At 35.1% G+C, this 13,996-nt stretch overlaps 1 protein-coding gene across 6 annotated transcripts in view; it reads left to right on the top strand.

Moving 5' to 3' along the window:
- The window catches only part of LOC122805679 (zinc finger protein 501-like), an 84,013-nt gene that overhangs the window by 33,131 nt on the left and 36,886 nt on the right, over positions 1–13,996 (top strand). For 4 of the 6 annotated variants that reach the window (XM_044076022.1, XM_044076021.1, XM_044076019.1 and 1 more), the window contains exon 2: positions 12,159–12,231. The exons of the other annotated variants lie outside the window; for them this stretch is intronic. The gene's annotated coding sequence lies outside the window, so the exon portion shown is untranslated. The remainder of the gene's footprint in view (positions 1–12,158; positions 12,232–13,996) is intronic. 6 annotated transcript variants of the gene reach the window in all.

Below are 13,996 nucleotides of genomic sequence, written 5' to 3'. Positions count from 1 at the left end.
AGTCCAAAGGCATCTTCAGAGTTGTTCAGACATTCTCCCCAAACAAGTTAGATACTACTGAATATTGTTACAATGCCCAAACACCTACCCACCCTTTTTGGTGCTCAAACTTTTAAAAAGACAGTACCTTTTTCAAAAACCTATTAATCTTAGAATTACACACAAATTTAGACATTATATTCAAAATACTTTCTATTCTTAAATTTCACTAAACAAAATACAAAATCTATTTAAAATTATTTTAAAAGTGCATTATACAAACTTCATAAATATTGAAAAATAGACATGTCAAGCAATTTAGTTATGTCTAATTTTCAAAAATGGCTTGATAGAAATAAAATCATTCAAGCCAGGTTCCATGGAAGCTTTTAACTTCAGTTGCCAGAGGGATTCTTTACTTTCCAGTAACAAATCAATATCACCTCCATATTCCTTCTTAAAAACTCTATCAATCACAAAAAACACAAACTTTTTAAAATTGATACATCTTTCCGAATGTGTAAAAAGAGCATTATGTACATCTTTATTCCTTATAGCCCTTACATGTTCACCTATCCTGTCCCTCAGTCTCCGGATGGTTTTACCCACATAGAAGCTTGGACAGGATAGGCAAGTAGCCACATATACCACATGTGTCGTGTTGCAATTAACCCTACCAGGGCATGAAATAGAAATGTCACTACCTTGAATGAAAACATAAGGTCCATCATTTATGTATCTGCAAAATTTGCAATGCTCACATTTCGACATATTGGATTTATATGTTAGTTTATTTACTTTAGCTTCTAACATATTTTTTATATTTCTCCCCCTACTAAAAACTATTTGGGGCTTTTTTCCAAGAATTAGTAACATATCCCGGTGTAAACATAGTTCTCAGCATTGGTTTATAATGTTAACAATCTTGGAATTACTATCATTATATTCCAAAACCATGGCACTAGTCATGTTACTCTCTTGCAACAAATGTTTATTTTTATCCTTAGACTGCCAATCAAACAATAAAATAGGTGCAAATGTTTGTTCCCTTTTCTTAATAACTTTTTTTTTGATAGGGTAACCCCTCTCCAGGAACATACCTATAAGTTTATAAATTTCTGTATGGAAGACTTCATCACTACTAATTATTCTTGAAAGTCGTACCATCTGTCCTTTAACTACACTACGTTTTTGATGGTGTGGATGATTACTGTCAAAATTTAACAAAGTATTTGAGTATGAAGCCTTCCTATATATTGTACTTTCTAAATTTTCCACCTTATTCGATAAACTAATATCTAGGTAGTTAGTACAGTCTTTATTCCAGGTACTAGTAAACTTCAAGAAGTCAGTAGTTCCGTTCAGATATTTCACAAATTGATCAGCTTCATTTTATCCCCTTTCCACAAAATTAATATATCGTCAAGGAATCTGCTATAGGACAAAATTCTCTCATTATATTCTGTTTTCAAAATAAATTCATTTTCCCAGTCAAGTAACACTAAGTTTGCAAAGATGGGGACACATCTTGCCCCCATCGCCACTCCGGAAATTTGATGAAAATTTTCACCTTCAAACATGAGAAAATTATTTTTTAAAACTAATCCCTATAAAATAAACTAATACTCGGACTAAAGCCATGTCAGAAACCCCCAAATTGATAATACTATTTTGAAACATTTCAATACCTCTATCATGTGGAATTACAGAAAATAAATTGACTACATCAGTTGTCAAAAAACTATATTTAAATTCATTGACATTTCTAAATTTTAACAATCTACTCAAACAGTGCCAAGAATTCTTAATTATATGGTCAACTTTATTGAACAAATGCTTTAACTTATCATCAAACCAAGCTGATATGGGTTCAGTTTTAGATCCCCTTGCAGAAACAATCGGCCTAAAAGATGGATCCGCAATAGATTTATTTGTTTTGGGGATACCAAAAATTGTTGGCAGAACCCACTTTTCCACTGTTAGAAATTATTTTTCTTTTTCTTTGATTTGTCCTTCAAGAAACATCTGTGATTTAAAATTATGTCTACCCAAGAATATGCCTTATTCAGTTCATGCCTTGATGCTCTTGCATAAGTTAATTCATCATTTAGTATTTTCTCCATTCTTATAACATAATCGATATAAGGCATAATAATGCCCCCTCCCTTATTGGGGGTCATTGTTCTTAGATTCTTATTTTTAGCTAAAGACCTTAATAAATTATTTTCATTCTTTGTCCTATTATATGTTGTTGTATTTTTAGTTTTATCTTGATTATTTTTGCCACTATTGATAGCCAATGTACGAATCTGTTTTTCGCACATTCTTTCAAACATATCTATTTCAACATTACTTGGTGGTACAAACGTACTTTTACGAGTCAGGGCTTTGTTCTCCGTCCATTGCACATTTCTATCTTTAAAAAACATCTTTAGATTCATTTGCCTAGTATACATTTTTAAGTTAGCTAAAGTTCTAGCAACATTCATATGTGAACTCGGAACAAATGACATACTCTTCTTTAACAACGTGAAATATTCTTCACTTAAATCCAAATCAGAATAATTATAAATGGTAAAACCATTCTGTTTTATCATCTGACAAACTAATCCCCCTTCCTCTATCCATGCTTCACTATTAATATTATTTAACCATACATCAGGATATATATTTATTTCCACCTCTTGGACTGTTTGTTGTTCCAAGACCTCCCTTTGGAGTAATAACCACTCTGCTTCCACCCCTCTACTGGGTTCTGCAAATTTCGATTTGCCTGATTCCTCAGGCGTTCGGACTAACATTTCCAGATTTTCTTATTCTATTCCTATTCATCTGCTTCTTCCAATCCCTGCCTCATTTCCAAAGTACTCTCAAAATTTCTGGTCAACTCTGGTGATTTTTTTCCCTCTCTCAAGCATTTTCCATTGAAATACTGGAAAATGTTTAAATGGCACAGTCTCTTTGTGGTGTTTATTACCATAAGAGCAAGAAGCAGAATCTCCTTCTGTTTCACAGCTAACTTTTGTTTGGACAAACTTTTGTATTTCTGTCTTAGCATGTACTTCATCAAAAAATGACTATGTTCCTCCAAGGAAAAATATTTTGAAGATAGCTGAGTATAGCAGTTTGAAACTTACACCTGCTTCTTCACATTCCCTGAATAATGGGCTAAATGTACTCCTCTTCTGCTTGGTGTATGAGTAGTCATTCTCTACAAACACTCTGCTGTCTCCCACTTTTAGTATTTTGTTCCTTCTGCCACAGTTTTGTCAGAATCAACTTCTTCCGCTGGTAATATTTCATCTTTACTATTAAAGGTCTAGGTTGTTTTCTCATAGCCAGGTTTGGAGCATGCACACAATGTGCCCTTTCAATTAACAATTCCTGTTGTGGAATACCAGTTCAGTTGCTTATTTGTACTTTCATAAAATTAATACAGTCTGTTCCTTCCAGCCTCTTGGGTACAGCAGAAAATCTCAGGTTTTCCCTTACATGCTCTGTCCTCAAATTCTATTATTTTTTTGAAACCTCTGTTCTTGTACAGTCTCATATTCAGCCAGTCTTTTTTTATTTCATTCTCTTGAGTTTTCCACTTTTATCACCTTATCTGAATATCTGTTTAAAGCTTCTTCCATTTTTCCCCTGATATAAGGTAGGTAGGAAAGATGTATTTTCTGTAAAGGAAGAGTGTTGTCTTAGTGCCTTCTCTAGAATGTAAGGAATAGAGGGGTTTAAAAGGATGGAGTACAAGGATGTAGATATAATACAAAAAGTGAGGTTTTATTTGAGAAAAGTAGAATATACAATGTAGAAGAGATGGCTGCTGTTCGGGGTGTAACTATGAATGAATATAGTTTAAAGCAGTATGGAAGAAAGAAAGGGAGTTGAGAATGGGCTAAAAGGTTAAATGGAAGTTGGAAATTTGGTAAAAAGAAACAGGAGTGTTTGCATGATGGTAGTAAGGTTTTGGGAGACGTAGGGAATAAGAGTCACAAGTGAAATATGTATGTGGGAAGTATAATGTAAGAAGTATAATTGTAGGGTAAGAGGGGGTGGAATTGAAGGTAGGGCAGTGAAGCAGATTGTAGTGGGCTGCCACCCTCAGGTCAAATTATAACAGTGAGTAATCATTTAATAGCCAATACAAAGCAATTAACAGAGAGGTATAAAGTGGAACAGGTTTTCTTTAATTTCCTGAATGCAGAAACATGGCAACTAGGGAGACGTACTAACTGACATACACTGTGTAATCTGTTGATCAAGAGAAAGGACAGTGGTCCTTAAAGTGCAAGGAGTATTCTCTCTGGGGGGATGTTAAAGCCATGTATTTGACTAGCTGAAGTTAATACACAACAATGTCCTTCAAGTTAAATTTGCTTACATTGAACAACAGAATTTTCAATTAAAACATTTGGGGAGTTGGGCTTTGTGGCAGAGCACCTGCAGAATAGGGGTCGGATGTAGTGACCTTAGGCTCTGCAGTGTGAAAGAAGATGATGACTAAGTGCCTGTGAATTGCTTAGTAATATGCTATGTTGATTTTACTTTGCAACTGTATAGGGCTAGTACAGTGTTTTGGAATCTGACCCTTTGTTAATCTTGTAAAAATTGTTTGAGGTTGCTGTATATCACTTCTGCACAGTTTTTAGCTAGTTATGTGTTTTCGACAGTTTCAGCAGATAGACCTGCAAATAATGCAGCTTTTTCCATGGATGATGTTGTAGTACAATAATAGTCTTAGAAAGAGAACATCTCTTTAATGATGATTTTTATTATAACAGTGACTTTTTTCATGTATCAGCTGTAGCAAGTTTGGATACCAGCTGCTATATATTTCCAAATCTATTTTGAATTCAGCATTGTTTTCTGTGAAATCTGACATTCTGGAATGCCCATGTGCCTGTACCAATACACATACCTCTCAACTGTCCAGAATTTCACATGTTCAAATTTTTGCTTCATATTGTTGGTCTGTCTCTCATAAAATATATGGTTTTCTAGCAAATCATTAAGTATTGCAGTCAGTAATAGCACACTTTCTGAATTTCAAACTTCATATCCTTCACAAAATCCTTCCTAATGCAAAATGTGTTATTGTAGCAACTTTCTAAGTGTATGAGTAATATTTAAAATTGCTTCTTGATTTTCGGCTTTTGCCTCACCAATATTTTTGGCTTTATCCAGATTTCTTGTGCTTAGAGGCTGAGAGGTATGCCAGTACATGCCATGACATAATACATATAGACTATTTAAGCAAGTATGTCATTGGGCTCCACATTTATTTTGCCACTTGTGCAGTTTGAATCCTTGCTGTCATTGGTGAAGTCCTGCATTTACCTGCCTAAACATCACAATGAGTGTGTATATATCCATTAAATTACCAGCCAAAAAAACACATACATTTTCTGTATTCTCTGCACTTGAAGCACATATTGCTGGCAGCTGCCACAAGTTCCACAGGTTCAACCTGGCTATTAAACACTGAAGAGGACAAAGTTATTGTCTGACTTTAAGAAAATGGAGGCAGTCAAGTGCTCTTTACATGTAAGCCTGCAGAGTAGCCTCCACACAGCCCCAGATGTAATCCCAGTAGTGCCACACTGATAAACACTTCTTGAGCAGGTCCAAATCTGAGCTACATTTTATGGACTTACTGTAACCATTTTTTGGGCTTCGTTTAGGACATTTGTATATGGGGTAGAGTGAGCTTCTTGGTTTTCATTCTGGGACATGTTTACCAGTCTTTTTTCACCTCTCTGCCTCCAGTGAACAACTGGAGCCCATAGAGATTAATTTCTGGGGCCAGGCCAGTCATCAAAGAAACATCCAGTCAGCCAAAGACCAGGTGTACTGTGAACTGGGGACTGACCTCCTAGGGACAGTTCCTCCTGGCCCAAATTGAGAAGGATTCATCTGGTAATCTTGTCCTAGGGCTCATATTTCAGGTCTTTGACATCAAGCATCTCTTTATTTGGTGGGAGCTTCAGCTGTGGTTGCAAGAACATACCATTAGGGAGTTCATCCTGAATAGCATACATGCCACAGTATCTTATCCCTCTCACTTGCTGCCATGTAATCTGATGCTGGTTCAATCTCTCAACACCAGTCCATCACATGCTTACATGTAGGTGCAAGCTCACGCCTACTGGTTTCTGGTGTCCATAGTACTACTTCATCCTTCAGGTCCTCTTGAGGATTTGGAAGATGATGAGGTCTCTGTCTTTGAGACAAACAAAGACAGTGAGTATATCTCTTCAGTAGATGACTCATCTTACTTAAGCTAGCCTTGAATTCTTATCCCTTTACCCTGAATGTGCTTAATAGAGTTTTTGTGGAATAAGCCTGAAAGCCCTTGGGTTATTTTGCCCTTGGATTCATTGGTTCAGGTTTGCCATCTGAAAGTATTCTGACTGTACTCCTACTGTCCTGAAAAGCTGTCGCCTAGGTGGGCCGAGCATCTCACTAAAAATCCTAAATGTCGCCTCTTTTGTGATCTTTCTATCTAAGCACAGATCTCAGAAACCACAACTTTTTGTTACCTTGCTCCTAGACAAGAAATTTAGATCTGTAAGCATAAGAGACATGCCAGTTTACCCCTCTGCAGTGTTGGGGCTTGAGGTCTTCAGCTTTTTATTCCCCTGTTCTAGTTCTGTTCCCTTCTGCTTAGTTCAGCTGTGGATAAATTTGATAACTTCCTGCATGCTGGTTCAAGGAAAGGCTTCACGTTTATTGGTTCCACTGTGAGATATCACATTTGTCTATGAGAACATTTAAGCTTGTGTTCATACCTCTCAACCTCTTACTGCTAGAAATCTGGACAAAGCCAGACAAGATGGGGGGACAAATGCCCAAAAATAGGAACATATTTTAAATATTACTCTTATAAACTTAGAAAGTTGTTAAAAATAACAGGATTTGATTTAACATAAATTTTCTAAAGGATTTTAAGTCTAAAACTCAAATGAATTTCCTTATTTAGTGACTTCAGTCCTCAGATCATCCCAATGATTTGCCAGAAAACCACAAGTTTTGTGAGGAATAGACCAAAAATAACTAAATATCTGGACATTCTGCGAAAATCTGGAGAGTTGAGAGGTATGCTCAGGTTGCAGGGTTGGGTGTGTGTGCTTCTGCAGGACAATATGGCTGAAGTTATTCTCTTTGAAGGAAAACTCGAGAATAAGATCTACGATTTTGGATGGCCAGTCCTTGGTGGAAATAAACCACCTCCTCACTCTAAATTCCCTAATGTCAAAAGAAGCTCTGATTTTAATGATACCATACCACTAATATATGCTCTTCTACCGCTTCAGCCAACACTTGCTACTATTTATTTTCCTGTCTTGTGTCGTTGCATAACACTGTCATCTTTCTAATAATTCTGTCGGCATGCCCTTAATTCTCCCTGCTGCTCATTACTCTTCCTCATCTCTTTCTGTTCCTCGCTCTATTTCGGCAGCAGAATAATCTATTATCTTTCAACCCCAAAATATTGACTATATTTCTAATAATGCATGAATAACTGTGCATTAGTTTGCTTGACATACGTTATCCACTTCTGCAGTGTTGCGTGCTACTTGCAGTACATGTTGCATTTTTATTATTTCTATAAATGTATTTCAAGTACGACAAAACAAGCAAGGAGTACACCTTTGAGTCTTTAATAAATGAGCAGACAGATAAACTGTAAAGCTTTTGAGAAAAACTCTTTTTCAATGCGTATTGAACATATTAACAAACAGTCACATTTAATTGAATGTCCATCCAATCAAAATCCTGTTAGGCATAGAGACATAGTCACATGTTAAAATCACTTAAAAACAAGTCATATGACAGTAACATTTAAAAAATATATAAAGTATGTATAAACATATCAGCCACACAGGTAATGACAAAGAAGGTCATATAAAAATATATACAATAAGTACATACATACAGCCTGGTTTAAATACAATTATGTTTATACTTAAGTATAGGTTTTAAACTATTCTGAGTATTAAGTCTAGGACTATTATCTACTCTAAAATAATCTATCCATTTACATTCTGCTAACTCGGTAAGAAGTTTAATGTCACCCCCATATTTCCCTGCATACACTGCCTGAATAACACAAAATTTAAAACTATGAGTACTTCCCATCAGTTGAATATGCATTATACAAAGTATTATTTTCAACTCCTCTATGTCTCTCTGACAAGTGTGAACATATCCTTTGTTTTAACTTCAGATTAGTTTTTCCTATATAAAAACAATTACAGGCTACACAGTTAACAAAATAGGGTCTATATCAGATTGTCGAATGCTGACAACTTCGAAGCTTCAAACTTCGACCTTGAAAGTTCGAAGTCTAAAAACTTTTTGAAATGTTAAAAAAAAACACTCAAAACCCAAAACAAACAAACAAAAAAAAACGCTCTATGCAAGAGGGCAAGTCCCCCTGCACCCCCACTACTTTAAATATACCAACTCCGAGATCGCACTACAGTGCAGTAAAGGGAAATCTTCCCTACCCGCATTCTATGGCGATCTCCGTTATAAGTTTCAATGTTTTTACACTTTGAACTTTCAAGTTCGAAATTTAGTGCTTCAAACTTGTCAGCATTCGTCATTATGATATAGACCCAGCAAAATATAACACATTTTCTGTTTGACATTGGCATAAGCCCTAAATTCAAACTTTAGTTTAGAAATAGGGTGCTCCAATGTAACATCTGTATTCATTTCATTACAGTAGATACAGTTATAGCATGGATGTGTCCCTTTAGTAGAAACCGCTACAGATTTATTGTTGGAATGCATATCTTTCTAACATAACCGCTTCAAATTTTTTTCCTCTTTTATATACAAACAGGTTTTTCACCCAGTATATCCTTAACCTCCTAATTATACAATAAAATGGGACAATTCCTTTTAATAATCTGTTTTATTGATTGTGTTTGTCTATTATACTTCATCAAATGTCTGACAGATCTATTTTGAGGTATAACATTCCTATTAATATTGTCATTACAATTCACATTAGCAAATCTTAAAAATGTTTTTTCTACGTCTTCACGTTTATTCATAGTTATATATCTCATTTCACTTAGTAGATTCTCATTATAACCTCTGCATTGAAAATCTGTTGTTATATTATCCATCTCTTGACAGAGCTCTTTGTCTTTAGTATTCAATGTACTGGCCTGCAGAAATTGACTATATACTATGCTCTTAAATGTGGAACCTGGATGCATACTCTTAGATATGCGTTCCAACAATAAATCTGTATCTACTAAAGGGACACATCCTTGCTATAATTGTATCTACTGTAGTGAAGTGAATACAGATGTTACATTTTTGCACCTTATTTCTAAATTGAAGCTTGAATTTAGGGCTTATGCCACATGTCAAACAGAAAATGTAGTATACTTTGCTAACTGTGTAGCCTGTGATTGTTTTTATATAGGAAAAACTAATTTGAAGTTAAAACAAAGGATATGTCCATAGTTGTTAGAGATGCATAGAGGAGTTGAAACTAATGCATTGTATAAGCATATTCAATTGATGGGAAGTACCCATAGTTTTAAATTTCGTGTTATTCAGGTAGTGTATGTAGGAAAACATGGGGTTGACATTAAACTTCTTACTGAGTTACCAGAATGTAAATGGATAGATTATTTTAGAGCAGATAATAGTCTAGGCCTTAATAGTCAGAATAGTTTAAAACCTATATGATTGTATTTAAACCGGGCCATATGTATATATTCAATATTTTGTGTATATTTTTATGTGACCTTCTTTGTCATTATCTGTGTGACCGATATGTTTATACATATTTTATATGTTTTTTAAATGTTATTGTCATAAGACTTATTTTTTAAGTGATTTTAACATGTGACTATGTCTCTATGCCTAACAGTATTTTGATTGGATGGCCATTCATTTAAAAGTGACTATTTCTTAGTATGTTGAGTATGCATTGAAAAAGAGCTTTGCTTGAAAGCTTTGCGGTTCATCTATCTGTTCGTTTATTAAAGACTTGACGGTGTACCTCTTGCTTGTTTTTTTGTACTTTTTACGTTTAGCAGCTGTGGAGTATTTTAGTTCCAGGACATGGTATTTGCTGTTTGTAAATGTATTTCACTTTGTGTTTTTATCTGTTGTGAGGATTTTCTTCCCTAGTATATAATTACTTATCAGCTACTGTGAAATTTTTTGTGTGTTTTTGTTGAACGTTTCTCCCCAACTCATTGCAAAATATTTGATCTATTGCAGGGTGTTCTCCTCTTGCTTATAGTCACTCAGCTACTGTTTAAATATTCTCCCCGAGCCTTCACTGAAAATGGGCCATTGGCTTAATTATACTTTCCCAGTTATCAAATGACAAATAAGTGCTGTATGACCAACAAGCCCAAGGCCTGGTTTACAAACTCTAGAGGAGAAAACAGGGCCTTGGACCCTCTTCTTTTCCTCTACTTCCTTTTCTAGACCTGGCTAGCTCCAACCTCCACTGTCATCGAGGCAAGTCTTCAAGTTTCATATGGCCTTGTCCCTTCTGATGCCAGCAAAGTTGTCCATGAGGACAGCTCCCTTGGTTCCCAGTATCAGTCCTGACTTTTAGTAGGGGCTGTTGCAGGAGCAGTTTTTATGAGGTTTGTCCCCAGACTGGACAAGCATTACAAGGCACAGTTGGCTTTAGATGTAATCTTCAGTCATGTTCCAGAGATCATCAGTCTTTCCCTAGAAAGAGGTCCATTGGTAGATTAGTGTAGTTCATTGGAGTTCTTGGCACAAGCCAGCCCAGACTGTATCGCTGAGAGAGGTTATAAATGATCTGTGTTTTTGTAGATGGCTGGGAAGTTACTTCCATCTCTTTGTAGGCCCGGTAGGCATGGACAGTATTTGCCTCATTCTGTACCTTTTAGACTTCATCCGGTGGATTTGTTTCATACTGTTTTGGATTGTCACCTTGCAGCCAATCAAGCATTTGCTTCTTAAAAAAGTCTATGCATGCTATCACTATACTTGATGGACACCTTATGGGACATGATTGTTTGGTGGTCTACATAGACTTACAGTTTGCTGTAGGTTGGCATCTCTTCCAGTGCAGTGTAACCGTTTGGGCTGTGTTCTAACACTAGAGTTTTCACCAAGGTGTTAACTGTTGTAGCTGAATTCTTACAATTTGTATTTGAGACAAGGGTGTCAAGAAATTGATCTTGAGAACAATGTTCAAAAGTCGAATCTTAACAATCCCGTCAAGAGCTCACAGCTACTTAGTTATAATACAAAAAGACAAACATTTTTGTAGTTCATGGAGCTACTGCTGCTCCAGTGCTCTGTCACTTACAGAAAAAATAGCTTAGGAGCATGATGGGTTTTATAGCTTTGAAAGTCATAAAACATTTAGTGTATTTACAGTGGTATCTGGAAGCTAACTGTAATTCTGTTGGTCTACAGCATTAATTCAGCACTACAGTTTGCCTTTTTGTATGGCAGCAAGGAGTGTTTTACAGCTTTTAATAACTGTTTTAGCTTCTCGCCTTAGTTCTGTGGTGGTCACTGTGTATGCTGTAGCAAGAGACCACAGCATGATATTGTGCGCAACAAAACTTTTGTATTGTTTAGATTTTAGAGAAGCGCATGACAAAGTTGTGTTTTTCTTGATTTTGGAGGATAAACAATACACTCTATGTACTGTTTTAGCTTCTCGCCTTAGTTCTGTGGTGGTCACTGTGTATGCTGTAGCAAGAGACCACAAAATGATATTGTGCACAACAAAACTTTTGTATTGTTTAGATTTTAGAGAAGCGCATGACAAAGTTGTGTTTTTCTTGATTTTGGAGGATAAACAATACACTCTATGTACTACAAATATGTTTTTATTGTGTTATTTGGTTTTATTAAAGGACCATTCTTAATTGGCCAGTAATGTTTTCTACCTTCATGGAAGAATGGTCTTCTGCCATTTTATGCTTTGTGAGTTTTGTGCATCTCACATGACCATATGTTTTGCATCCCTTTTTAATACTTTAGCATTAAATCTATTATATTATATTATATTATATTATATTATATATCTATTATTATTTGATTTGCAGAAAACATTCTTGCTAGTGGCATGGGATGACCTGGTGGGCTATGAGAATGTGCTGCTTATGTAACCATGGATTATTAATTGCATGTGTCTGTATCCACAGATGTGGAGCTTTTTAGAAAAAAAGCTAAATTCTGAGAATCAAGGAGAATACTCGTATAAGATCACCCGGTAAGGTATGAACATATTTATATTTATTAATTTTTTTAATTTATTTATTTGAAAAAAATTACAAGGTAGTACTAGTTTACCATACACGTGAAAACACAATCAATATTAATATAAGGCATGCAGTAAATAAGTATTACTGTTTAAAAGTTTGACAAGAATTCTAGTACAAAATAGACCTATGCAATCATATTTACATAAATGTTTACAAAACAGCAAATCATATTGATTGCCAAAGCTATAAAATATATATGTAAGTGTTATACTTAACTTAAAACATTTACATTTATCCTGGTTATACTTACAAAAAGTTGATAGAATCAGTATTGCATTTTGCATCTCTGTACTTCATTCTAACATTTACTTCAGTGATGCTTTGTAGTACATGAGTTCATGGCAGGTTGTAATTTAAAAAGCCAAACTTATTTTAATTGTCACATAAAAAGATGTAACAAATTTACATAACTGTAATCTTTGTAAGATGTTAGCACCTACAAGAGCACATGGTGAACAGTTTACATTGAAATTTGAAAAATGTAACTGATATGGAACGTATAATGCACGTATGTTATATTTTAATGTATATATCAATGCTTTAAAAAAGAAAATTTTTACAATTATTTCCAAACCGAGAACCAGTACATTCTTTAACACCTTGATTAAATTATCACTTAAGACATAGGCAAACATACATTAAAAGGAAAGAAAATGAACCATTTTAACATTTCCATTTAAATACAATATACATCACACATATTTTCTTTGCTGCTATCATCAGTCCAACAGTACAAAAAAAGTTGAATTCCTGCCTTTCCATAAATCTCACTCCTCCTCCTCCTGAACATTATTCTGCCTGTATTGTTCCCACAGTTTCCATTTATTTCTATATAATTTGCTCTTTCCCTTTTCTAAAGATTCCTCTTCAGTTCTTTTATCTCTTTTATAATATTCAATACCTCTGAATTTTATTTCACTTTGAGTTGCATTTTTGCAGTAATTGCTTTTTTGGCAACCAACAAAGTTAAAGTTTATAAGGCCTTACTATGTTTACACAATTCAGATTCTGTATCAGAGCTCAACAAAATATTTTACTTACTTAAAACCATTTGATCACCCAGTATTTCTGATATTGTTCTCTGTGAGGAATTTTTTAAATTTACTAACTCATCACACCCCTAAAACAAATGTTCCTAGTTACCTCTTTCTTCACCATCATACCTCCAACATTTGCAGTCTACCTAAGGAAAACTCTTTTGAAGTCTGCTTGGGGTATAAAATTGCCTATGCAAACATTCCAAAGAAAGATCCTAAACCATCTGAAGTTGGTTGCATACTTGGGGTCTTTCCATTGTTTTCTTGTAAATTGCTTTCCCAGTCTCTCTTCCCAGTCTTTTCTAACCTCCTCTGATTCTTATAGTTATCATGCAATATTTTATATGCCCTAGTAATTATCACTTTTTAACAGCTGCTTCTTTTCTAGATTCAACTAAAAACTGTACCAGAACAGGTCTTTTACTCAAAATTCCTGTATCCCTTTCTTTTTGCCTGTACTCGGAGATCAAGCCCTCATAGGGAAGGTAGTCTCTAGCCTGCAATCCAAATGTCTTATTGGCACCATCCCACTCTGTTACCCTTCCTGTTTGAGTTATTTGTTCCCAATATCTTGGTTCCTTTCCCAGGGTTCTCCATTAAATTCCAGTCCCCTCTTACCTATTTTCTGTACTCCTGCTTGCAGTCATCTCTGTTGGCAAAATCTCCTTTCTCCATTCTTGT

This window comes from Protopterus annectens, chromosome 6.part1, assembly GCF_019279795.1.
Source record: "Protopterus annectens isolate FY-2018-M chromosome 6.part1, PAN1.0, whole genome shotgun sequence".
In the NCBI taxonomy this organism is placed as follows: domain Eukaryota; kingdom Metazoa; phylum Chordata; order Ceratodontiformes; family Protopteridae; genus Protopterus; species Protopterus annectens.
The sequence above is the reverse complement of the archived record's forward strand: the minus strand, read 5'-3'. Positions and strand labels throughout refer to the sequence as shown.